At 39.7% G+C, this 26,931-nt stretch overlaps 1 protein-coding gene across 2 annotated transcripts in view; it reads right to left on the minus strand.

Moving 5' to 3' along the window:
* The window catches only part of TAOK3 (TAO kinase 3), a 93,958-nt gene that overhangs the window by 53,120 nt on the left and 13,907 nt on the right, over positions 1–26,931 (minus strand). The gene's annotated exons all lie outside the window — the stretch shown is intronic.

Here is a 26,931-nt window from a genome sequence, read left to right on the forward strand (position 1 = left end):
GACCCATCAGCTGAAATCGGGTCTAGATTGCTGACAGTTAGGGATGCAACTGCCTGCAGTCACCCATTCCTACCCGTGCAGCAACACCCCCAAACAGCCACCGCCATCCTCTCAGTGGAGCCAAACACACCGAGAGCATGAAATGACCTTGCCCTCATAGAAAGGGTTATCGTGTAACTACATCCACAGGAAAAATGCATCACAAGTAAAGCATACTGCAGTAGTTATATTGCCAAAATCTGAATTAATATGCACCTGAATTAATGACAAACAAGCTAACTCATCTTCTTATTTATTAGGAAAAAATACACAAGCAGAAGTCTTCCTGCTAGTAGCTAACATTACTAAAAAATGATATTTTTGTATACTGTTCTCAACACAGGGCAATACTATCGAGCTGTCAAAAACTATTTGAAGAGCTCCAGAAAAAGGATCTGCAATGTTTAGTTTAAAAAAAAAAAATTAAAAAATCCCAAGAACAAACTAATGACAAAAGCCAGATGAATGAAATGATTATTCATTCTCAGCTGATTGGCCTCACCCAAAGGTGCTATATTTACTACATGCCTGCAGACAGGGGCAAAGAATGCAGTATTTCAGGTCTGGCATTCTTCAGCCAAGTGAAAAATCCTTTTGGCTTTAGAACAATAAAAACAAACTGAGGAAGAAAACAATTTATCCATCTCTAGTCAAATGGACTTCTCTGCCATAAACAAAATCTGTGCAGCTCTAATATTCAAGGATAAACTAGTATTTAAAACAGGAAACTAAATGTCAATACTTAAAGGTAAGCCCTAAGTAATGATGCCGTTCTCCCATTGGGACAGACCTACACAGTGAGGCTGTAGAATAAGCAAATCTTTTCAGCAGGACTATTATTTTCCAGTAATGATCATCAGAAAAACTTAGGATGGAAAGTGTATCAAGAGTAACTTGAGTCCTGTTGATTTGAATGCGATCACCAACAGGTCCATACGATCCCATAGTGCCTGCAGTGCTTCTTGGTGCAAACATGGAGAATCCTTTGCGTGACCACTTTACACCGCTAGATATGCGATTCAGGCACGGGACGGCACAAGACAGAAAAGATCCAAAACACACCACTTTGAGGTAAGCTGGCAAGGTCACAAATTCTTAATATTACAACTCTCTTCTAGATACATGAAGACTGAAATAAAGATGGTTTAAACAATGGCAGAGCATTATGGGAGTCAAATAGTAGAAAAAAGTAGAAAAAGTAGAAAAAACTCAAGTTCACAGTATGGTCAATATAAGCAAGTTGTTTCAGTTACCAAACTATTTCATTAACACACCAAGGAACAATTTCTACTAGAAGCCCGATTTCTACTCTTCATCCTTCAAAACGCACACCTAAAGCAGCATTTGAGATTCTGCAAGTTCTGCAGACCTCAAGTGAAAACAGCATTAATCATACTGGCGGTGACTTACGGAAATGACAAGTGACTCAAGATTTTCAGAGTTTGTGAGATCAGCATTTTGTTCAGGTAAGGCCATTTGGAGATGCTTCAAACTGTCTACCTAGAAATTAAAACTCTCAATCAACAGTTACTAGTGAAATCCCTGCCTTGGAGGACAAACTGCTTGTGCCCCATTTCTGAAATTCTGTAAGGTGCTAGAAACATAGGGTGAATTCCTGAGAGTAAATTCAGCATCAGAAATAATACTAAGAAAAATATTAGAAAGATTCTCTAAGAAAAAATTCTCTCATGAAAATTACAGAACACATTATAAAAACCAGAAAGAAATTGTTTTTTAGAGGCCTACGACTATTCCAGCTACAATTGGGAAACCAGTGTTACGCTGGACACGTCTATATGGCAATGTCGCTGTTTCCCAGTAATGTCACAGGCAGAGGAAAGGAAAATCACTAGCTACGTTAGAATTCCGTTCCGTATGGGAAATGCGCCAGACGATCTGTGGTCTGCCCAGCACAGAAGTGCCCAAAGCGAGAGTGAAGTGCCAAAGAACTGCATTGAAGTGCAAGTGTAAGACGATTATGCTCCTCAACCAATGAAGCAATTCTGCTTAGAGCAGTTTGCTGTACTACTCCCCTCCTCTCCCACCCTTCAAACACAGAAACTCAGGAATGAAATCCCGCCAAAGTGAACCCCTCTGGATGGAGTGGGTAGTTATTGCTGTAATTCTGGCCCATTGCCATCTTATCATAGTGTTTCAAGGATTCTCTACTCCTCACTTACGCTAAATGGCACAATAGCCTGGTGCTTTTAGTGGCTAGGGCAAGATGACAGCAGGTTTCATCAGGGAGTTCCACCAGAAAATGATGGTAGAGAGCATGGGAACAGTCAGGCCAGGAAGCAAATAGCAGCATGCTACTGTCTATTAACAAGGAATGATAAACTAGTGGCGCGTCCTGAGACTACTCATAGCCTGGACACTGGCTAGTGCTGTAACAAGTCTCACTACTATAGCAAACAAGTTTTTTTTCCAACAGTTTAAAGAAAAGCAACATCTCCTCAATCATAAGCAACCCTCGCATTTAAAAAGCATACATTACTGCTTTTGCTACATATGTTTGCACAAAAATTCCATTGCTACCAATTATGACCTTCAGGTGCTATATTAATAACAACGGAAAAGTCCTTAACCTGAATATAAATGCAGCAATAAAACATAACTGGGAGTGCCTTTAAGAAGAGCTAAACCACCCACATTTCCAAATGTTCCATGGATCTAAAACTACATCCATGTAAAGAAGATAGTTATACTCATGCACTCAAACTCTAAGTGCTAACGAGGTATCTTCACAGAGTATGGTATCAGAAGTTAAGATATTTACTTCTTTCTTTGTCAAGTTCACTAAACAACCGGCAACTGCCCAGCATCCTTAGCTCACAGCACATTCAATACATGCAGCACGGTTTCCACACCCTACAAAAGCATCTCAATTTCAACACTCCAAGAAAGTGCCAGCGTGTGGCTTGTAGAACAGAGTTTGAATTGCGTCTCACAATACTATAGGCCCCTTTCAAATGTGCACAGAAACACATAAAATTAATTTTGGTTCCTAACTATACCACGGTACTTCCCAAAACAAGGACAAAGTTTTCCACTTCAAGCAGAAAAACAAACTACAGGAAACGGGGTGGAACAGCAGCAGATTCCACTCATAGAAGGAGCAACGTGACATGGCTCACGCATTCATTTTTAGATGAGTATTTTTGGGGGAATAATTTCACACCATAATTCTATTTCTAAAATTGACAAACACACAGAGTCCCCTTTCTTCATTTCAGTCTCTACAAAATCTCCAAAACTCAGGAAGACAACATTAAGAAGGAAATTCTCAGATAAATTCAGCCAATAAAAATTGTCCCGAATAAGAAACCTTTTGAGCTCAAAGTAGGCACATGCTCAAGTTCCACAGCAGTCCTCACACATGAACTTATATTGTTCTCTTTGTTTGATTTTGGTTTTTCTGTTTTGTTTTGTTTTTAAGAAGTAGGAGCTTTTTTCCTTCCCTTTTATTGCTATATATGGCTAGTCAGCAAGGCCATACACAAACACTTCATCCAGTGCTTTGGCAGCTAATTCCTTCACGTGCAGACCACAACCTAGGATGAACAGTCCATTACTGTGCAGAAGCAGGTACTTTGGCTTTTTGAGAGAGACTCTTAAACCTCCATATTTTAAGCTTTTCAGTGCCATTTCTATGATTGTTAAGAATTGCTTTTCCAGCTAACATTATGTAACTGAAAGCAACACATGTGTTTTTTCCTAGTATATTAGCACTTAGTTTATTTTAATGCTTAAAACAGTCAGATACACATATCTGGTATATAAATTCAAGCTACTTACAAGTTTGCTGACAGTGTATACAAAAAGCAACTGTACTACAGCCTTTGTTTGCTTAAATTAATCACCAATTCCAAGATACTCAGAAAAGATTTCACTTTGGTCTACAAGCAGCAAGTCCTCTCACATCCTTTCTAGAAATTTCTAAGCAGCCAAATGATCCAATTGGTACGTAACAGAAATGGAAGGTATCCAGTGACCTTCAGTAGCAAAGAAAAATATTTCTGAGCCTTTGAAAATGCTCTGCAGATATCAGGATAGTGCTCCCTGAGGGTGCATAGCAGGGGGGCCTGGTTCAGGAATCAGGACACAGTCTGCTAGGAAAGCTGGAAAATGTAACCAGAACATAAGCACAAAAGGTTCCTAGTCGTATAGTTAGCAGCTGAGACTCATAGGTGAGTTCCTCACACACCACCTTTTTTGCTCTGCTTTTCAAATAAATAACTTCCCAGAACATTCAAGTCAATTACAAACACCATTTTTATTAACATTTGCATAATATTTGGATGCAATCACAGCTCTTCACTACTTACAACTTCTAAAAAGAACTCAAGAATTTTTCTTTGCGAAGTATTTAGCTCAGCAATCCACTTCGAATATCATCCTGACACATACATACTTTGATTCAGTATTCTCCAGCGCTCACAGGTGCATTGGGTCATTTAGAGTTAACAAGATTACTCATGCTACTAAAAACCCCTGAATCAGAACTTTAGTGACTAAGGTGATCACTGTGCACAGTGCCCCTGGGATATGAAATAAAACTAATAACTTGCAGATCTTATTGCTTCATGGAAGCAACTTTTTTTCCTGATTAGGAGCGATAGTTTCAAAGGAAACATTGTTCCATTTGCAACTCCTCTATAGCTAGTATTTATGTATCAAGAATAAGACAATGAACTTATTAAAAAAAATAAAAACACAAAACCAGTGGGCTTGAAGTCAAGAAACAAACTATTGGTTTTAGTCACAGGGAACATTTCAACAAGTATGAAGTCAAGGAACATGCCAGCCTTCCAAAGGAAACAGTACCAGTCACGTTCAGTGGAAATCCTCCTGGCAAAGACACACCAGGTACTGCAGGAAGTTTAGGGATATAAGACATGGCAGAATACAAATGCATCAAACCAGTTCTATAGATTTTCTTTCTCCTTGCTCTCCGAAAAGACCTTACAGCTGATGTATGAAGTTTCAGTAATTGCAGAATGATGATTAGGCACTGAAGTGAGGAACTAGTGGCATCTATGACACTGATCTATCTTGACCTGCAGCCAGACAGTAACTATAATCCTCAAAAAAAAAAAAAAAAATTTTCATTTGTGTTCTTGTATATGAACATACTATGGAAAAGCGTGATATACAAAGTAAAAATTACACTAATCCTCTAATTTTCCTAAAAGTAACATTACTCAGAGTTGTGCTGTGGAGACACCCTGGGAGCTAAACACAACACACAGGAATCCAGTGATCACAGGACAAATGCATGCAGCAGCGTGCACCGTAAACAGTTGCAGCCATTGTTCCCCCAAATTCTGACACCATGTTAATGCTCCAGCAAGTTTAGCCATCCTTGCTGGACATAAGCAGTATCACAGGTTAGCAGAAACCAGAGGCAACAGTTATTCTGAAGGCAACACCCTCTTCTAACATGCCACCTTCTCTCTGCACCTGACCCACAGCTCATGACTTAATGAACAGTTCCCTAAAGACCAGCACTATTGGTCCTACTGCAATTTGCTTCATGAAACTCTCTACGTGGAATTTTAAAATCTGTGAAATAATATGCTTAGTTGTAGTTTTTGCTTTTTACATTTTCATCCAATGGCTGAAATAGGCATACATCTAACATACTTCCAATACACTAATTTAGGTCAATACACAGTCCTTAATCTCACACCTAGTTTTGAGCACTGTGTAGCCCTTCGGAAGTAATAAATCCAGTTTAAGAAGGGTATCTGTAATTTTTCTCTATAGTAACCACCCCTTCATACCCAAAAACTTCTATGAAAGCAGGTAAAGAAATCTGACGACCGAGGTGGTCTTTCCCAGTAACATATTCCTATAGACCACTTTGTGACAATGGAGCCTTTTTCCCCCCGGATGCATAACAGAGAAAACCACTTATTTACCAAGGACTTTATACAACTCTAGTATTTTCATTACCTATGAAGCAGAAATATTTACAACATTATCTGCTACGTTCACAGTATGGCAACAGCACAAACAGAAGGAAATGTGGTGTCAGACAGCACTCCAGCTCAAAATTCAGGTGCCGCTTTTCAGACAGGTTCCCCAACAGAGCCTCAACACTGCTGCCAGGAACAGCCCTGCTTTGCTATTGTCCATAAAGCAAAAGCTGAGGGTTTTGTTTGTTTGTTTGTTTTTCTCTTCAAGGAACTGGAACAGTTAATATCACACAGCCTTTCCTTAATACCCACACAGCTCAAAATTCAGCAAATGACTGTAAAAGACACATGCTTTTGACTATCCTGCCGCAAATGTTCTAGTGTTCTGAAAATTTTGCAGCTGTCAAAAAAAAAAAAAGTCACATGATGTTTTAATAACAAAATTGTGAGGAAACTATGAATGAGTTAAACTCAGGTGATTAGCCCAATTGGGAGAGTCATCAAAAGTAGCAAACAAGAGCTGGTACCTCTTGTCTTGTCTGCAAGTGGTATTTTAAGAATGAACTGAAATAAAAGGTATCATAGCATTTCTTAGTACCTGGGCACTTGTCTCTTACAGGCAAGAGGCAAGCCCTTTACCTTCTCTCTGCTTTGCCAAATATGTATAATTGTAGTTACCCAAGATCATGGGTAGAATATTTGAAAAAAACTTTAAAATCTATGATACTACATAAATAAATAAATAAAAAATCCTCCAAAACCAAATGAAAAGTGTGGGCTTTATTTAAAAAAAATCAAACAGCATCGTTCTTCACAATAGGTATGTAATGAAAAAGCAAAACTTCACAGCAAGAGACACTGGGTGATGCTTCCCAATAATTTTCCAGTTAAACTTAAAACAATTTAATGAAAATATGTATGCCCTTATTTTGTTAAAGGGTAATTCACACTATTACATTTCTTTGACCAGAACGTGTATTTTATCATAAAATCTAGACTGCATTATTAGGGTTTTGCAGGTTTATTTTACAAGTTTAAAAACTTTGAGTAATGAAATAAGCTTTGTGTAGTTAATAAAAGGAAAGAAAAAGGCTTCTTGCTCTGAACAACATCATTTCATAGCATTTCATCATGGCACCCTTGAAATAATTCAGGAGCACATCTGGAAGGGAGGAAAGATACATGAATCATCTTAAATCCTAATGTACATAAGCCCAAATAACATCACAGAGAAATACAAATTTCATCAGATCTTCTCATCAAAACATCTCTAAAACACCACATATGGGTCGTGAAATTGAGGAAATTGCCTCCCTATTTTAATCAGATTTTTTCTGTAGCATTTTTATCAGGCTCTTCATCATGTTGCTTAAAAGACAATGAACCCTAGACAATTATAAATTCATGAGTATTATGCCGTGTGCTCTTCAGAGGCAAAAATAAGTCATCGAATTTGTTATGAAAGTCTGAAGAGACACCAGCACACTCAGAGTTTCCTACCTATTAATGTAATGGCTTCCAAAGAGCTGTATCCATTTTGTGGTTAAGGCTATTTTTAGATATTTTTAAAGAGTTTATATTTTGACCATCACATAATCAAAGAAAAAAAGACAGCAGCTGGATAAATCTATTCCCACAGCTCCCCAGAGTGTCCAGGATGATGCTGTAGTGAGAGCTGCCCTACTCCAACTCACCTGCATTACAATTCAAAACTGCAGGATCAACACTACTGAAGCAATCACAGTGGCCACCAGATCTGCATGCCACCAGATCATTTAAACACTAAACGCATAATGAGGCTGCAAGCATATCTCCATCTGCATTTCAAGCTCAGTTTTTCAGAAATGTAGGAAATGACTTTTACAATAACTCTGAACACTAAAAAATTCTACGAGTTTCAAAATTAGTTTTCATATCGTTAGCTTAGATGGCATGACTTTGATTTGCCTTTAGAGTAAGTCAGAAACTGCAGAGAACAGTTAGATTTAACTGAGGTTAACATATAATTATGCTACTGAACAGTTACTTTGTGCTACCCAAGGAAAAGGTGTCTTTTAGTGGAGGGACATGTATATATTTACATATGAAAAGCCTGTGATACCATTGGGGGCAAAAAGTGATTTCATTATCTAAGTGCAAGACAATGAATAAGATCCTTTAACATAACAGTGTGCTAGCGTAGCTATGTAGCTTTTGTCATAACACTAGCTGACTTTGAAAAAGTAGGTTTCTATTTTAAAAAATGTTTATTCTCCTTTTGCAAGAAAATGTAACTCAGATACTGATTATCTGGAAGCTATACCACAGGAAAACTGGCCAGAAAGAGAGTCATGTAGTAGGTCCTTAACAAAAAGTAAGAAAACAGATGCAGACTGCACTCATGGAGCGGGGAAAAAAAAAAACAAAAAGACATTCTCTGGTCATGGAGGGTCAGAATACCTCTCGCAACAAACAAAATTCTAATTTTTTTTTCCTTTCCTTCTGTTTGAAGGGACAGGGGAAGGTAACTGTCAAGTATGTTCTTCATGATTCTAAGAAAATCCATGGATCTTCACTATGAGCTTACTATTAATAAAAAACCCAAACCCCTTAATTTCTAAGGAGAGTTGCACAGTGCAGCATATGTTGCTTGTCCTCTCCAGTGATAAGGTTTAGAGAGAAAGGCTTCTGAACCCTAACCTCGTACTGCTGCTAGTTTAAGCAGCAGCAAAGCCACAGCACTCCAATATATTTCCCCCAAGACATGTAGTCTTCTCTGCGTTACACTTCCCCTTACACACACACCCTTTCTCTGCCCCATGAATCTCTCCCTACCACACACTTCTCCTTTTATAGATCTCCTTCCTTCCTGCCTCCCTCCGTGCCAGCCAGAGATAACACTTTAGGAAATAGCCTTTTTGACTACTTCAGTTTATCATTTTAGCTCGGTCTGCCCCCAGTGACTCCGACTCCAACACATCCAGCTCTCTTCCTGACCTGTTTACAGGCACGACTGCAACCATTAACATATATAACAGGAATTTTTTTCACACTTGTATCATTAAAAATGGCTACATCTGTTTCGTTCAGGTGTTCAAAGTCTGCTTCAGGAGTCAAATTAAACATGAGAAAGCTTATTTTGAAAAATCCACAAAAATTCAATTTCATGTGGGAATACTATTATTAAAAGAAGACAAACTTAATCTAGCACATACCAGCCAAAACAGAATCAGTCATTAATATTACATGACTTACCCACTGGCTTTCTAAGTTTATTCTTTTCTAGCACATGCATTTTTTATGGCTAGTAATAAAAGATACACACAGAAGTGAAATATGGATGTCTAATGTCCAAAACGTCATTATTATCTAATAATTCGGTACAAGAAGAGAGTGTTTATCCTCTATGAAAAGAACACTGGATGGCTGAAAATCTGCAAGGAAAAAAAGATAGTGTACTGCTTTTGTCCCAGAAAGAACTGAAAGTTTGCCATATCCGCCATCGTATGTGCTTATGAGCTGGCCCTCTTGTGGATACCTCTTCTTCAGAATCACTTTAACATCCTATGACAATTAGAGCAATTATTTACATGCAGCAGCTATCACAGAATCATGAAAGTACCAAATATATTTTTATCTGCCATAATACAGTAAACCATCCATAAACACCACCACGCACTGTGAGAGCATCCAGCTTTACACAATACACTAATAAAATGGTCCAACAGTCTGTTTTACAACTGCAGGCATTTCATTTCCCAGGCAGCCTCCGTGAAGCCCGCCCTTACTTGTGCGTAAGGCAGGGAGAAAGCTCTGCAGGACAGGCGGACACAGGGAGGAGCACACAGCAAGGGGGTTTCTCGTTGTTACCTGCAACCCTCTAAGGATGTCCGTGTACTTTGTCCCTCGTTGGTTTTGAGGCCAGTACTGTCCACACTTTATGAAACATAAAAGCTGATAAAATGAGAAACAAAACCTGTTCAAGGTCACACAAGGAATATAGCAACTACAAACAAACCCAAGGTTTCCAGATTAGAAAGAGCTGGGGCTGCAATCTCACTGAATAATCATCTGCTGCATTTTTTTTTTTTTCCCTGATTTACCTATCACACACATTGACATAGGAAGCTGGTTTTTCTGGCCGACTGAACATTCATAAAATAAATCACTCAAGATCTCTTAAAGATCTGAATAAAAGCAAATAAGCGTACGAAATTTATAAATTTATGCAACCTTTCCAAGGTATTCATTTCTGCAGTACCTCAACACTACAAGCAGGAGTGATTTCCTCATCACTGAGTACCCTCCCGCTCAGACAAATGCTGCTGAAGTAACTCCTCCACCCCGCAAGCACTCTCTCAGCCGCTCTCCAATAGGGTTCACACAGACCAGCGCCGCACTAAGCTCTAGGGAAAGGTCAGCGCATGCAAGAAAAAGCCTCGCGGCTTGCCGAAGTCCTCTCCTATCTCACAGGGTTACAAGCTAATCACTAAGCGACATAAGTAATAATGCTCGGTCATACAAACTAAAAAGTAAAACTATTTTAACAGGCATTTACACTGCTTCCTGTCCCGTGCCTGCGTCCTCCTGCTGTACCGGTGGGCACAGGACCTGAACCACGGCACTACCAGCAAAAACCGCTGGGTATCTCTCTTTGTTGCTGCTGGTCCTTTTTTTCTTTGGTAAATTTGTTCCGTGACTGTTCCAGATCTCCAGGGATTTTTTCATAGCTTTTCCTATTTTAGGAACAAATATACAGACACAAGTTTCCTCCATCTTCTCACAAGTTCACTTAAGGAAAAGGACAAATACTGCCATTATCTCACAGCTTGGTTTCGGCAATTATGTTTTATAGAGAGCTGGTCCACAAAAACTACTAATATGCTTGAGGAACATTTATATTATTAGGGTCACAAATTCATATTTGCATCTCTCCTGGCACCTCCACCAGCTCTTTTCTGAATGTAGTTTAATACAGGAAAAAATGTGTTCCATTTTAAAAACACCCATGCGCAAATATACTTGTAAAAAAAAAAATCACTACACACAGCATGATTCAGCTAGAGTATCTTGCTACACCTTCAAAATCAAGCATTGTACACAGATTATTTCAAAAAGGGGCAGGAACAAAATGTTATACTGACTGGATGAATGGCAAAAGAACACAGACACTGTCATAGATGCAGGAGGTTGTCCTTATTTCCTTCAACTCTTTTTCAGGACTTTAAGACACTATAGAAGCTGTTTTCACTGCCATTTCATTATGCAATGAGTGTGCTAACATGTACATTAATCCAGATCCGAGGCATCTTGCATCACTAATGAATGTTTCTGACACCCGCCCTTTCCTGAAACTGCTTCAGACCTCCTGCAAAGCCCAGCAAGCATCACTGCATCGGATTACTCCAGTGTTTTGCAGTAAGATTTTGGTACAGCCCCAGGAGCTTTCCTGTATTCACATCCCCAAACTCAAGTTTGGGATTCTAGAGTACAGCTCTGCAGCAGCTTAAGTAGTTTTGACTAATTCAGATAAAACTTAACTTGTAATCCAACTGCGTTACACATCCATCCTTGTCTATGCTGCTTTAGATAACCCCATCTTAGTTTAGCAAGGCACGAAAACCATCTATGACTTCAAGAGAGACCATTTCTATCCGCATTTCACAAATTGCTTTCGGCAGCAGCCTCCCTCTCCAGCGTGCTAGCACAGCCACTTGTACAACCCCACACTCACTTGATCAAGAGGCTGACCCACACAACTAACAACCCAGCAGAAATGGTTCATTTTCTGACCAGATTTGCTCCCCAGCCTCACTCCACACCTATCCATGCAAACAGGAATAAACAGCCAGGGGCAGGAACTGCTTATGCTTGCGCTGCCAAAACCCTCAAACGAGGCTACGGGAACATCTCCATTGGAGTTTCAGTCACTAAGACTTTCAAGAAAAGTGGTAATTTTGGGCCACCCTTTTATCAATATATAATGAATTTAATACCTCATCCTGAAGCCTACACACACTTACTTTCTCTCCACGAGGAGGTTCCTGGGTGGTTATTGCAGACCCTGGCAGCTCACCAGGGGAGTGCTGCAGTCACCCCTTCAGGAGACAACTATATGTTCCTACAATCAATATACTGTTACCACATTTTGTAATTCATTGTACTTGACAAGTAAGCTAAGAAAATAATTGTGTTGCTAATATACTAGTGTATAAGACATGAGGATACAGTACTTGTCTCAAAGACAACACTGAAGTCAGAAATCCTGGACTCTCCAACTCGCAGAGCAGGCTGTTGAGACAGAAAGAAAACCCACAGTGAACGGCAGCAGTTTTCAGCCAGGGGTATAATCGGGAATGACCAATGGCTCCTTACCAGGCAGGAGAGCATAATGGTGATCACACACAGTGGGGGCGAGGGGGAAGGAAAAAGAAAAATGAAGAAAAACCTCAATATGTTGTCAAGCATATCAACTATAAGTTCCAGAGTAAAACTGAAAAGGGGAAAAAAAAACAAAAAGACGACTGCTGAACTGAAACAACTATTTTGCTTTTCCAGACAAAAAATTCTGAGTTAAGACTGAAATTACATCTCACCATACCATGCCATCATTCCCATTACATAAGAATATGCAGCACTCAAAGACTCTTTCAATAACTGGATAATGGAGAGGTCCAGGTCTGTGATCTCAGACTTAAGTCTTATTTTCTTGGGATTTACCAGGTCAGGACAGGCCCTTAATGTTGCTTTAATGCAGATTTTTAGCAGCTTTAACTAAAAAACAGTTTTAAATTAGAACTGGAGGCAAAAAAAAGTCTGCTTCATGGGGCACTGGAATCAGATGTTTAAGATTAACTCAGCTCGTGAACAGCCAGCACTCGGCAGGTCAGCTCGGAGCCTTCTTCAGACGAATATAGTTCTGGTTCCAACCGAAGGGAGATCAGCAGAGGCAGGCAGCGGAGAAGAGAAATAGCCACTGGGTTAGGATATGCACACTGGCAAGTACCTGTCCCCTCAGCATACTCTCTTTTTTTTTTTTTACCATTGCAGTCACGAAGAATCAATAAACAGTTTTAACTAACATTAATTCTCATTTTAAATAATCTATGCTTAAATTTCATTTTTCCACTTGAATTTCAAAATGCAAGTTTCAGTACTGCATCTTTATGTACAGGCATATCCTCAGATGAGTTTTAAAGTACTGAGATTTAATATTTCAGAATGTTAAACCCAGAGAGAAAAAATTATCAGTAAACAAAACCCACTTGGTATCCTCAAGAAAACAAGATAGAAATAAGGGTAAGATAAGGGATGGGACTGATCTTCTCACAGGCAAAGAAAGTAGACTCGGTCTCCCAGGACCTAATTGGTCCTTTTAGGAAAAGGGGAAGGTAGATTACCATGGCAACAGAGTATTTTATGAGCTACTTTAGTAGTGCAATATGCTGTGCTATGAACATAATAGATAAGGCAAGAAGCAGTCCTCTTCCAATCAAATAGAAAAGCTTTTAGCAAAAACATGGAGTGCATTTGTGTTTGCTGTCATTCCCAATAATGAAAAACTGATGTCACAAAAGACACCACGGATATTGGTAATAGAAATTACTATCAAAGCTTAAATTAAATTCTCTGGTCTCTGGGCTACCTGATGAAAACATCTAAAGACTTGCACAGTCAATGAAAGAAAGCTATTATGAGGGGAGGGTCAAACTTATTAACTGCTGGTCCAGCTTCTATGCAAAGAACCTAAATCACACCAGATTACTGCATATCTGCACAAAAATAAAAGGTGACAGAATTTGGGAGGGTGGCTGCAGGGACAAAGCAGCGCTCGATAAAGGTGTCTTCTGTGGGTGGCAGTGGCAGACATCTACACTGGCATTTGAGGGCAGGAGGGAACACACAAGAGAAATTCAGATCAGAGACATCACTAAAACAAGAAAATATAACAAAAAGTATATCAAAGAAAATGAAAGAAGACCATACCCTAAAGAATAATTTAGAAATATCTGTATTTCTGTATCAGCAGCAGCCAAGGAACTGGCAGCTGATGTTGGAATGTGTGTCTTCAATAGCTAAGAAGCAACAAAATCCAAGCTTATTGGGAAATACTGCATAGCAAGAAGAGACTCTTAAGAGACCGCTGTAAGATATGATTGAGTTTTATTTTTGCTCTAATGATAATTTACTATTTTGAATCATCACCAAGCCAGCCATTTAGTTGTTCGCTATTTTTGAGAAGGCATCTAAAGTAATGACACAGATTTATATATATTAAATTTAACAATACCAAATAGGTTTCAGTCATTTATCATATAACATTCATTCATAGCAGAGGTGACAAAATCATTATGTTAAAAACACACACAGCCAGGTCCACCTTGAGTGGCTCAGACCTGAGAGAAGTCAGAAGCAGAACACTGGCTGATGAAATGCATTTGTTACAAAAGTAGGGTAGCATACAGCAGTAGTAATATTTTCAGCTACTTGCACACACTGCTGAATTTTAAATTAATTGTAACCACACAGGAAAAAGACCTGGGGGTTGCTGTAGACAGCTTTCTAAAAACATCTGCTCAGTGTGCAGAGGCAGTCAAAAAGGCAAATGGAGTGCTGGGATGCATAAATACAATGACAGAAAGCCATGCCAAAAGTACTAATGTCACAACAGAAATTAAGGATCAAAGATACCGTATTACCCAAATACAAAATCCCATATCAGCTACATGAAAAAGGCAGCAGAAATAAAGCAGAAAAAGAAATAAAAGCATTAAATGTAGGGGAAGACGTCAAAATAAAGGTAAACTGAGCTTACACAAGGGATAAATAGAAGGGGTAATGATGCATTAAACAAAATGGGAAAAAGTGCACACAACGAGGCTGTCCTTTCTTCTCTCCTCTGAGAAGAGGTAGAGCAAGGAATTTTGCCAAAAGTATCAAGTTTCAGCTTAAAAATACAACAGCTAATTCAGATAGATGGACATAAAATTATTATGTCTTTCTATACTGAATATAGAAACAAAACCTTCTCAATTAATGAATTCACTGATTTGTAATACTGAATACAAGGCTCAGATAATTGCAAAGGAAAACAGAGGACACTTCCACCTCCCTCAGAAAACAAGCGGGGACTGCCCGAGACCAGTGTCAAAGAAAAAACCCAGAAGCACCTCCTCTGTAGGTAGGTTACTTTTGCTCACTCAATGGGCTTTTGTTCCCATCTCTGAGAAGATCAAGTTCAGCATCCTTCACAATAAGATACAAGTTCATCACGCACACCCCCGGTACCCCTGCTCCTAGCTCCTGCACGCTGTAACCGTTTCCCTACAGATTTACTTCAGGAGTTCTCTTTTCTTGATCCAGAGTTTGACAATAAATCCCTGTCAGACTCCCACTGCAATCCAGCTCATTTACTCCTTATATCATCTTCTCAGCTCATTCTTTTCTTTCCTTGAAAAAATACACCTGCTCATACCATCTGACTCCAGATGTCAGATGATCTGTTGTTAACCTGACTAGTAATGAAAACTGTTTCAAGCCACATTTATTGTTCCTGATAAGAAATTATCCTTGCCAAATATTATAGTTCTATTTGATGTGTTACTTCAGTGTATTCCAACAATGTTGAGAGTGAGTAATAGCTGAAGATAGGAAATACATCAAGAGTCTTTTTATTCATTATTTCTGTGGCAAATTCCTGGGGCAACAGCTTTTACATAAGCAAGGAAAGGAAAAGTCACTTTTTCCTTCTGTCGATTTGTTGTTATCTAACAGACAAATTCCAGTTACACTTTCTAAAGCTCCTTGGAGCTGTCAAACTTATTCCAAGGATGTTCTGGGAATAAGAGTTATTATTTGAAGTTGGTTACTATGGATAATACACTAATCAAAATATCGAGCAAAAGCGTAACACACAAGCCAGAATTCCACGGATCCCGTCACCTACAAGGCTGCAGCTCAGTACTGGTCCTTATTGACTGGTCCCCACTGGCAAACAGTTACATTTGGCCATCGCCAAAGCTAAAACAATAGACATATTGCCATTTAGCATCCCAGTGCTCCACGATTTCCTGATTTGATCTAAACAACTTTCTCGCAGCTGATGCTCGGCTTGGAGCAGGGCAGAGAGGAGCTGCAGCTGACGGCAGCGGCGTGCTGGAGCTGCTGCACCCGCAGGGACGGGTCCATGCTGCACACCCTGCTTCTCCACTCCAGCACTAGCCTTGCTCGACTAAGAGCAGACAGGCTGCAAGGTTCCCTGCATATACAAACCAAACAGATCTAGCTCTATCCTTCTTCTCGATTAAAACACAGCAGCTTGAGTAGCTAAGGCCTAGTGATTTCAAGACAGACGTTTAGGCATCACTTGACCACTTAAAGCTTTGTTTATTTGGACAGATGTTGAGATGAAATAGCTACAAGTTAACATTGCTGTGTGAGCAAGGCCTTAGTTATACAATCACTTACTTACGTCCTCTGCTGTAGCAAGACTGTCTTTGCAGGGGGGGAGTGGGGGTAGAAAAAGAGAGAGATCAAGACCACCAGATTTGGCCGGGCTTCCTTAGTTTTGAGTCTACACTACAGAGCTTGATTTTTGACAGAAACTCCCTATTTTCTATTAAAAAACCCTCCACTACATTTTTCTGCAAACCTTGCCTTGGCAGCAACAGTAAACAAAGCAGTCTTTGAAAACTAGTAGAATTTCAGTATCATAAAATAATCTTAAGTCTCATGCAATTAAGCCATTAAACTTTTCTAACAGAAACCAAAATGGTCTTTTTGCTGAATAAAACATCTAAAGTTCATTCACTGATATGATCTTGATGCCCTACTTGCTACCTTTTTAACCAGGCGAAAAAAAAAGCCTGAATGGAGATTAAATAATACATGAGGTTTTTATCTAAAGACAACTAAGCTTAACTGCTACAGTAAAGCTTTCATCACTAGTAGTGTCTTTGCCAAGAGTATTTTCCCCTGCAGGCAATGTTGTTGGACTTAAATCAGAAAAAGTCAGTCATTTATGTCCGTCTATTCCAGTTCTGCTTTCTATTAAGACAGAAGTCCTTTTCCCATCGTGAGTGCTGGGTAAAACGCCCGTTTTCCCACATTTCATTCTCCTCCCTGTTCACGATGCCAGACCTTCGCCTGTTTGGGTATGGATACTCAGTTTAACTTCCTCTAAGAAATGTATCTATGTGAGATACAGGGATCTAAGACAACCACAGAAACACACCCTTCACAATATTAAGGCAAATTCTTCAGAAATAATCCAATCTTTTTTGCCCAGGTAAATTTATACAAACATCTATGCAACCATTCCTATCTTGTGATTAGTTTCTTTTCCACTTAATATTTTACCATTAATAATTTAGACTTTGGGGAAGAATGTGTTGAGAAGGAAGAGCAGGGAAACGAGTCTGAGGCTTTTTTGATACATTTGTTAAGCAAGTTTTCAACATGAAAACAATCTTCTACTGATAAAGAATATCACATAACCTTACTGCAGCAGCAGCAGCAGCACTGAACACAGGATAAAGGTTTTCTGCTGCTTGATAATGTTCTGTGCTGCATTGAAGGCATTTGTGCAGGAAAATGTCAGTGTTCATGAGAAAATACTCACTTTAGGATCCATAACAGGTTTATGTGCAAGAAAAAGATGCTCAGTTTCCCAGAGAAAGAGTCCCCGCACTTGACCCTTGAGAGAATATAAATATGATTTTGTTTTGCGGGTGGGAGAAATTTAAATGTTTTGCCTGACTGTAAACATTTTCATGACCATTTAATCAGGCTTAGCCATACTCACACCACAGAAAAGGAACTTCTTTTTTGTGAGGGGTACATACTTTTAACACTTTCTATACTAGAATTGCCTTTAGATATTTAAAAGCAAGTCCGCGTGAAGGATTCTACACACGCGTCTGTCAATTCAACACACCAAATAACAGTAATTCTCTAAAAAACACAAACAGGATGTTTTTAAGTGAGAGAATAGACACAAACTTACTCAACTCAAACGCTGATATGTCCTTTGCCTTCCCACTCCCTGAAGCAAAACTCCTGCCTGCCTTCCTACGCTCCCTTAGAAAAGCTTCCCTTTTCATGACATGTTCTGTTCAAGAGTCTTAAACATTAATTAAGCCTAACAGTCTTCAGAGATGTTAGCACAGCTATAAAAAGGTTTCTGAATCGAGTGGCTACTGAAGGAACTGGCACCTGATCAAATTTTCAGGAGTTATGCTCCCTGCTTTATGAATAAATCAAGGAATTATCAGGTTTTGAAAGTCTTCAGCACTATTTTAACTCTTGGTGCCTCATGTACATATTAGCAGCCCTATTTTATGCATTCAGCATCTAAGGCATCATGAACCTAAGGGGATACTGGTAGCAAAACTAAAGACTAAAGAATCCAACCCTGTACCTTAGCCAGAGGATTATACTTAATTTTTTTTTAATTTATGTATTTAGCAAGAAACTGGAAGCTGACTGAAAGACTAAAAGATAATTCTGTATCTTCCCATACGCTACAGTGTCTAAGTGATTAATATTTTCAATCGAGGACAGCTTCTTAATTGCAGGTTAGTTTGGAAGACCCACTATAGACCCATAATATTAAGCTTTCTGAGACGCTACGAATGAAGTAAGTTTTCCTGCAGACTGGGGCATACTACCACTAATTAAAAGAATGAAAAATTCTAGCATTAACTGACAAATTCATGGTAGTTCAATATTTTACTGTATGGTCACGTCAACCCAAACTCCTAGAGGAGCTCAAGGGACTTCAGAGAGTCAGCTGTACCAGGGTCACAACTGCACAGGAGCATCTAGTCACTCCTCCCATTAGAAGGGAATATTCTAGGCAGGAAGACTGGGGAAAAACTCCTTTCCGATTCTTCCTAACTAATCTATATATAGTACAAATGTATAACTAAATCTAATATGACAAGAACAAAGGCATTATAAGGATTACCAGAGCTACCACGAATTTTACACATATATCTTACAATTTTAAGGCAGTTGCCTCCAAAGAGAGAAACCCTTCAGGAGAAGCTGCACTGAACTCTTCTCATCAGCCTTTTGTATCAAACCACCACATAGTTTTGTGATTTTCTCTTCATAATACTGAAAAAATCAACACTTTCAGAAGTGTAACTACAGGAGAAAATCACCAAATATTTGTATACAAACAACATACATCAGAGCTGAACATTTCTAACGTAGCCAAATTTCAGTATCCTGTGACTTGGGGAAAAAAAAAAAAAATCCCACTGAAATAAATAACCACAGAAGTTATCTTGCAAACTTGAACACAGAAGCTTCAAACCATTTGAAATTATGCTGCATGCAGACACTGTTGAAAAAACACAACTACATCTTTCCTTGGTCAGAAAGAAACTTTTGCAGAGAATATGAGAGAGTACGAATATGAGAGAGTACGAAGAGCTTACAGAGCAAACCTATACTGTGCTTAAACTCTCCATTAAACATACATGAAGCCGAACAGAGGAACTGCCTTTTCCTCATCTTGCTCTGCTAAGGAAGTGCAATGCAGCAGCGAGGTTCAGCTCCAGGCTTCCCCTTTTCCACGGCACAGCAGGGACGAAGCACCCCTCCCTGCTCCACTTACCACAGCAATAATGGGCCAGGAACTGCTGATTGTGTCTAGCTTTGCAAAACTGGCTGCTTGTTACAAATGCAACATTGCAGTTTTCCACTGAGAACTGTTGCTTGCTCATTCTACCGTAACTACAGGAAAAGCCCATTTCTGCAATCTAGAGGAGGCACCAGTCAGCATGATGAGTAGCAGGAAAAGCACTTAAAGGACTTGCCCTTTTCCCATGAAAACCTCAAGTAACAATGTAATTCCATTGTTGGATTGTTGGAAATATCCTTCCTTAGATATTTCACTGTGTACCCGGGAAGATAAGGTACACACTGCTCATTTAGTGTTTTTAAATAAAAGAGCTGCCCTCCTAACACGAGTGCACCTAATATCAATGACTGCGAAAGCCCAGCCAGTATTCTTCTGTTCCATATTAACTACCAACACAAGGATGGGCAACCTTCCTAACCTGACAGGCCCCACATTAAAATGTATTCATATGACACAGCAGGAAGACAAATACCACACGTCCTGGACAACCAAGGGAGCAAATCCAGGGAATATTCTGCAAGCATGAGATGACCACAGCTTCTGCTACACAAAGGAGATGGGTAAGGGCATCACCAGAGCCCTGCACCCTAACAGCCCAGCTGCCTGCCATTCAGCTGCTTCCCAAAGCTTTATATTTTACCCTCAGCAAGTCAACCCTCACTTAACCACAGAACAGGGCAAGCCTTACGGCTCTCTTGGATTTGAAAGTGGGTCTGGACATGACAGCACCCCACTGACACTCGGGGGCTTCTCTGGAGCACCTTGTGTGCCTCCAGGCAAGATCTCTCCCTGCATGGGAGTCCAGACCTCTACACTGGAAGAAACAGGCACGTCAGCTTCTGAAGCAGTAGGTTGGTTTTATTTGGACAATGCTGGAACAAGAACTGATTCTTAGACTCTGCAAGCCAGAGCTCTGTATCTTGCACGCTCAGCTTGCAGGAGAGCCGCTCCCTTGGATATCCTTTCAAACCGTCTCTGTCCTCTCCTCCTCCACCCTCCTCTCTCATTCTGCCTCTTCAGGTGGCAGAACAGGGGGAGCTGTGTTCCAGGGCAGGCATCCCCACCATCTCTTTGTCTCTTCAATTCCCAGTTTGCAGAGAAATGCCAGTTACAGGTGGACATCCCAGCTGGGCACCGTTCCCCATCTTTAACCCCATCCTCCTTGTGCTGCTGCACACCCTAATATGACCACACTGCACGTGAAGCTACACCATAACATACCCTTCAGCCCTTCAGAGGCACTTACGGTGTGAGTCTGCTGGCAATTGCGCAGCACTTGCAGACTCACTTCTCCTGTATCTGAGATTTGCAGCTACCCAGAAACTCCACAGCAGCCCAAACCCATTGCCGGTGACATGATCTACTTCTGATAAGGGACTTGTGCTTGAATTGCTTGTGAGTGGCTTATGGCTCAACAGTCACTTTAACCCCTGGGGGTCAGAGAGTGTTAAAAAAAAAAAAGAAAAAAAGAAAAAAGATGGGGAAGATCTCTCAGATCTATTAAGTACTAAAACTAGAGCCATTCCCTGGTGACAGCAGGATGAAAATGAAATTTCAAAGTGGAAACACATTTTCACAGTAGTGCTAAAGAACAGAACTGGAAGGAAGCACCCTTTATAAAGACTTCACTTAAGTGTTCTCATTAAAAAGGGAGAAACAGCAGCAGTGTGTAATCATTAAGGTCACCCAATATATTTTTGAGTCCCCAACACTCAATTACATTTATTGAGACTCCAGAAACTACCATGAACAGTTTGAGAGCATGTAGCATCTGCTACTTCTAAGATGAGTCACGATAGGAAATTCCCCTATATTTTCTAGGAACCAGTTAGGCAGCCAATGACCGAAGCAGTGATCTGACTATGTATGCACCCACACAAATGAGAAGAAATAACTTCTATCAATAAATGTACATTATATTTAACATACTGACTGCAGATTTCAAATAAGAGATTACAATTAGAAAAATTATTTTGGGAAAACATTCCCCAGTTTAATTTTGCAACATGAATTTTGTCAAGATAAATTACAGGACAGAAGAGACTGGAAGAAAGAGAAACTAATTTAAATAAATTGAATGAATTTGAGGACATTTTGAAGAAGGAAAGTAAATACACAACAGAACTTCAACACCCCATAGCACTTACCTGCATTTTCAAGTGCTGTATCATTAACTGTATAATCTCTTACCACATCTGTCCCTCCCCAAACTTTAAATAATCTCAGCTCCCCGCCCCTAGCTTCTGTCTTATCTAAAACTACAAAGGATCAAACTCCCTCTCACCTTCCAGTTTCTCTCCACTCCAAAATACTACACTAGAAATGCCTCATTTTCAACAGGCATACTCCTTCCCCCCCTCCCCAGATGTCCCCTGTCACGCAGATGCTTCGCATTTACTCTGCTGACAGCTAGATCCTTCACACTGCAGAGCTGGTTCATTCTGTTCCTCCCCTCAGATGCTCGACAGTCCCACGAAAACCTCTCAGAGGATGTATCTACAGCAGCAGCAGCCTCTAGATTGGCCTCAGGAGTAAACCCTGATCTGTCCTGATCTTAAAAGCATCCCGATTATGTTTGCCTCTCTTACTTTCCAAACAGTCTGCCACTACCTTCTGTAAGAGAGGGATTGCAATGTGCAAAATCTAAATTTACCGGAGTTCTAGGTTTGAGGTTGGTCAGTCGGAACAATACGGATTTAAAAGTCAGGTCAAATTACCAGATGACCTTCTAATGAACGAATGCAACTTCACTAACAATGTAGAATTAGTTTTTACTTTAGTAGGTACTGAGGAGCTGAGTCTTTTGGTAGGCACAAATTCAAGATCCAAGCCAAACTTTCATAAAGTTATTTTATATTGTTTTGACCAATTTCAACATTTTTACTCCATGGTCAATACAGCTGCAAGGAAACTGGGAGGATACAGGATTTCTATAAAGATTCATACGGTCTTGGAGCATTGGTTGTGTACCTCAAGCTATGATACATTTTTGGTTTTGACTTCGGATCTGATAACGAGAACTCAAACATTTGTGTGCAAGTAGCAAACTAGTAACACCCCCAGATAAGCCCTCAGGCTCCTAGAATTACTGAATAGTAGTAGTCTCTCCTTCAGAGAGTACAAGATGGCCTTCTTGAATTACCAGGACTCTTGATAAAAATCCAGTAGGACAAAAGAGAAATTCCACCTCACCTTGGAATACCTGAAAGTTACATCCTCACCTATCAATGGAGTGAACTTGAAACAAATCCACCACAAACAAGCAACTCCCTATCCCATTAGGTTGAACTACTTGGAAGGACAGTTGCTTACAGAAGACCACTGACACAGAATAAGATTCGCTATTTTTCACCATGGAAGTGACTGCAAAAAGAGGTACAAGCCGTAGTATTTTTATATAAAAACCTATTTGCTATCCCAATAACAGTCCATAAGAGGGAGTTCTTAGTGAGAATTAATTCCCAGATTCATACAGGCTCCCTGTACAACCACACACCAGTCATTAGCTCTCTTTTAAAACAGTACACTTTCTGTAAAATGGGAACTCCCCCTGCAATTATCTGCAATATGTGTACTGAATATGAATTTCTCTGAGCATGAACTTAAAAATGTATTTCTACATAGCTCAGCTAAATGTGGCACTACATTTGCATACTCTTTAATGTTATTGTAATAAATTAGCAGTAGTATGTCAAAAAGGACAAAGATAAGTACTGGTACTTAGTACCTGGCTGTTGACAAGTGCTTAATTACCACAGCAGCATTGTAACGAAAAGTGTAAGAGCAAGTTCAAAGCAGCAACTGGAAACTTTCACTCCATTATAGAAGTTGCTTATTCTGAAATCAGTGGTATAAGCAAGTCTTCTGTATCAGGTGACAAAGCCGACTATAACACACAGTTTTCCCTAGCACTCATAGACCCCCCTCGCCAGCATCAGATGTAGCCGAAGATGATTTTTTTTTTTCCCCAGCCATTGAATTTTCTTTAAAAGATCTCTGATCAGGGGATTTTCAGATATCACCTGACGTAAAGTAGCTGGAATTCTTTGCAAATATTTACAACAAATTAAGGATTTGTGCCAAAGTACCAGATCACTACAGTTGCTAGTAACAAACTAAGCACAGACCTGCACTGCGGCAATCTATAGCTGGTTTTAGTTCCAAAGGAGAATATCAATTTTATCAGCATTTCTTCTCTTTTCAGATGTCATGTGGCCTTTAACTGCAAAGCAGCATTCATTCAATCCCAAAGCAGAATCAAAAGATGTCAACACAATCATATTAATACATCCAATATCTAGCTGCAATCAGTGCTACATAGATGAGATGAAGATATAAAATCTGATTATTATAACCAAAACTTCTACATATGTAAATCCATTCAAATCCCAGGTCCTTCCTGCTTTCCAAAAAACGCAAATCCAAATTCCCCTGAAGCAACAGGAAAATGCATTAGACAGGGAGGCCTATGTATACAGTGGCAAAGATCTGCCCTAACGGATTTTAAGTTATGCTACAGGAAGCACTATTGAAAAACAAACAAACAAAAGAAAAGAAAAAAAAAATATTTGTCGAACTGATCTCTGGGAGTCTGAAGAAAAGCTCACAGGTAGCTGTTCCAGGAAACCTGCTCAGCAAAATGGCCATCACACATCTGCTGTGTTTCACCATTCCAGTAAAGTGTCACCTTTATGCATAAGAGTTTGTATCAGTACAAGAAGTGAGTATAATGTAAGCACAATTATGCATATTATATAAAGTGTGCTCGCAACACTCTGCCTTATTTCCCTCTCTACAAAGAATAAAACTGTGGCTTCTAAGTACCTTAACTGTTTGATGGAGAAAGTACACCACCACTGCTCCCCTCATTCACAAGAACTACGGGTACTGATTTTCCAGAACCGAGGAGGCTTAAGATTCGGCAGTATCTCCAAACAGTAAGGACTGCTGGGCACGTGATGTCAGTCATCACCAGAAGTTCCACCTGGAGAACGTCTGCAGGATTCGTGCAGTGACCTGGTTGCCCCAGTTTAATTTTCAGCTGACAGTGTTCGCAAAGCACAGCATCCCTGAGGTGCCCTTACAGGATGCAGAAAGAGCTCAGCATTACACTGTTTTCAATACGCATTGCACACCCATAAGTCTAGGCTAAATTACACCAACAGGCATTAGGAATCTTATATTGCAGGTCTACATTCACCTAGTCTGGATGAAGGGAGGATCCAAAGATTTTGTGCTGTGCTGGTATTGGATCAATAAGTAGATTTAAACTGGCCTTTTCCACAAGGTATGATTCAGCTGCCCTACTATACACATGCAGAACATGTACAGCTTCAAAATGCTTCTTAGAAAAAACCCTGAAGTACACCTGCATAAATTCTTGAATTTAAAGACCACCAACGCTCAGCATTGCATCATTCATAACTCTGGTCAACAGCTGAATATAAGCATTGGCATTTCAAAGTAGTGTTTTAAAAAACATTTCATGTACATTATTGCTATATGAGTGTTACTCAGGAACACAGAACCATTTCCAGGGCATGTTAAGAATAACATAGCAGGCAATCATCCCACAGCTTGCCATGTGTGTATTTATTAACCAACCACTATACTGTAAATATGACCAGTGACATTTACACCTGCAGAATGTAAAATAGTTTCCAAACCTGTAACTGAAATGTCAGTATCAGGCTTAAAAATTAATACATGAGCTGAGCGGAGGAAGCCCCACCACTATGCAAGAGCAAAACTATTAAGAGTATTTTGTCACCAAAGATGGGCCAATACCCTAGAAGCACTAAGGGAAGTACAAGCCGCAAGGCCGTTTCACATCTGAATGATTTATTTCATTTCTATCATCACGTTAATTTTGCAGCCTTTTCAATCATACATTCAACACAAAGACTAAGGGAAAAAGAATCCACGTGTGCACCCTGAAGTGCAGCACTCCAAACACAGGCTCCAAGCGCATCTGAATCCTCCCATCCTACCACCCACTGCCAGAAGAGACTGGACTTACTGAGAAAGTAAGATAAATTAACAGTCAAAACAAACACAAAATGCCCTGTAAATCTCAAAGGGTAACCCAAGACAAATGCTAAACAAACCTGGTAGATTTTAAAGGCTACACAGAAACCAAAGTGTCCTTCAAAAGGCCGTACTATCTTCCAAAACAGGGACAGGCAGAGCACAAGCACTTTAAGGACGAGGAACAAGACGACCAGCACAAAAAGAGAAGTGCATCAAATTCATCTGAAGCACATTTTGGACAGCCAATCAAAATAGATCATAATTAAAATTAATTACAGGCCAGCAAATGTTCTAATGCTCAGAAGCTATTCAAACATATTCCACAGCAAATTTTTGCTTGTTTTCTGGTATGCATTTGTCCTTGGAAGTTTTGCGGGTTTGGGATCTCGGTTTAAGTCAGTCTGAACCCAGACAGCAGAGCTTCTTAACTATCTGCTCTAAGTTACACCCTTCAGCAGATAAATTTGGCAGCCTTACATATGGGTTCAAGATTTCCATTTGAACTACCAAAAGTTTCTTGATTCAATTCAGTAAATGCATCATTTGGCATGTAATTTAGGAGGGAGGATAAAATTCTAAAGCTGCTTCTGAAAACAGTGGAATATGCCCAGATTTCTATATAAAGATTCTGGAAAAGCTACAAGGAATTTAGCTACTGTTACATATATACTTCTGCCTCTATTGGGCTGGAAATGCCTCTTAGCCCTATACTTCCTTCCAGAGTTGGTTTATGCAACCAGTGATTGAAAGCATTCACCATCAGGTTTTTCTTATTTAATATCAGACACTGTAGATTTCAATGCAGCTCCTTAAGCAGAAAATGTGAAAGAGCCACCGCAAACATATTTGCAAAGGTAGACAGAGCCTAATGTGAGCTCAGTGAATGAGCTGGTCTTTGGGGAAAGAAAAAGACAGCAAGAGCAGCAGATCCTGCAAGACCAACACGAAAAGAGGTAATAGAGGTTTTGGTAATAGAGGAAAAACTGATATCTAGGATACACCTGTTCTGTTGACAAAGGAAACCTTGCTCCAGATTAGAAGTCTTTAGATTTTTGTGGCTAAACTGAGTCAGCATGAAACAGTTTAAAGCAGTATAAAAATAATTTCAAAACACATTGTTTAAGAGTAAATGAGGACAGAAACTATATGCCCTGGTACCCCAATATGGCAGCATTTCACTGTCATGTCAGCACCACAATGTTTATTAAAGGTTACCACGAGTGATATCTACCTCTGCTCTTTCACTCCCAAAATTATAGCAGGGTACCTTCCCCTGCACACAGAGAGCTTTTAATCTCTTCTGATCATCGC

Source organism: Calonectris borealis, chromosome 18, assembly GCF_964195595.1.
Source record: "Calonectris borealis chromosome 18, bCalBor7.hap1.2, whole genome shotgun sequence".
Classification (NCBI taxonomy): Eukaryota; Metazoa; Chordata; class Aves; order Procellariiformes; family Procellariidae; genus Calonectris; species Calonectris borealis.